Raw genomic sequence first — 1877 nt, forward strand, 5'->3', positions numbered from 1 at the left:
AAAAAAAAAAAAAAAAAATTGAGAAAAACCCCAGGACTCATCGCTCCTCTAGCAGCCTCAGGACTTCAGGGGGCTCGTGGAAGAGCCCCCAAACAGCACATGGCAGTGGGGATTGTCCCCACCAGCAGGAATGGTGAGTCTGGGGTTTTTCTCAGTTTTTTTTTTTCCTTAAAGGGCCGGAGCCACGGCAGGTGGGGGAGCCATGGTGGGGGCTGGAGGACTGGGGGGGTCAAGGGGCTCATGCAAAACACCCCATGCAGCGTGGGGCAGCGGGCAGCAGCGGGGAATGTCCCCCGCCCGGCAGCACCCAGTGAGTCGGGCTTTTTTTTTCCAAAGTGCTGGGAGCTGAGGCGGGCAGGTAGGGGATGGGCCTGGCTGATTTGGCTGAATCAATTCAGGACAGCGCTTTGAATCACCAAATCGAATCACTGTCCCCCAAATCAGCTGAATCCGAAGTGAATACTACCCACTTCGCACAGGCCTAATAAGCAGTGGAATAGTCACTAAGTAGTAGGCATGCATAGACTTTAGGTATGTCAGGGTGGAGTTCGTCCAGGCCAGAGAACATTTTTAGCCCATTCTTTTTGAAGGAAAAGCTGCTTTGCCCCATTATGCTGGGGCTATTAGAAGTTGGAGATTCAGTTTAGAGAACACCTGGATCTGATCAGAAAGGAAGTGGAACCATTGATTTAAAAATATACCGCTAGCATTTTGATCATTTTAGAACCTGTTAGTGGGTTTTTATAATTTGTGGATGTTCACCTGCTGATTAGGACTCCAAATCTACCAACCTCCTTTGCATTTTCTAAAATTTTCAGTTTGATTACCCACACCAGGACTCACATTAGCCCTAGGAGTTCATGTTGAGTTGTTTCTCTACTGTGACCCCTGAATCTGTTACAGAGTCACTACTTTTCTAAACACAATCCTGCATTCTGAAGCCCTGGCCTTGTTCCTAGGTATGTATTAAAGCACATTTTATCAGATCAGGTTGAGTTCACCAAGTGCTTCTAAAGGCAATTAAAGTCCTCCCCTGATTCTAGAAAAGTACAACCCCACAGAGTTCTCTATGGTGACTCCTTGGACACATCTGTGTAAGTAAAATCAGAATCAGGCCTGAATTAATATCAGTATTTACCATGGAACAATGGTCCCTTGAAACAGAAAATGTCCTGCCTTGCCCTTTAACACTATGCTTGAAGCTACTTGATATAGGGACCTCTATGCAGTGACTGAGGCTGAGCTCTAAGTGTGACACATCCTTCCTAGAGACCTAAAATATATGCCAAGATAGCTATAAAAGAGACATCATACTTCAATGTAGAGTTCCTAAACCAAACAGCTCTACCTCTATAAATAGCACTGGTGATCCCAATATTAGAATACCGTATGCAGTTCTAGTGTGCGCATTTTCAAAAGGATATTGAAAAACTGGTAAGGGTGCAGAAAAAAGCCATAAAAATTGTTCAAATATGCAGAAAATGCCTTGCAGTGATGAGCTTAAAGAGCTCAATTTGTTTATCTTACCAAAAAGATGCTCAAGGGGTGATCTGTTTACAGTATAATATTCATATGGAGAAAGTGGACACTACAGGTACTTTAATTTCAGAGAGAAAGACAACAAGTACCAATGGCTAAAGGCTAAACAAATTCACGCTGGTAATTTAGACACATTTTTTAATACTGAAGGTGAATAATCTACCAACTGAAGAGTGGATTCTCTGTCTCCTGTTGGGTTCAAATCAAGACTCAGTGCCATTCCAGGAAATTTGCTTTAGCCCCGCACAAGTTATAGGTCATAAGGGTACAAGGCTGATAATATACTGGAAGTCATACTAGTAAAGGTGCCTTGTGATGTACAGGTGCTTTCTGGCCTT

Source organism: Gavialis gangeticus, unplaced genomic scaffold (genome assembly GCF_001723915.1).
Source record: "Gavialis gangeticus isolate Ggan-Ray unplaced genomic scaffold, GavGan_comp1, whole genome shotgun sequence".
NCBI lineage: Eukaryota > Metazoa > Chordata > Crocodylia > Gavialidae > Gavialis > Gavialis gangeticus.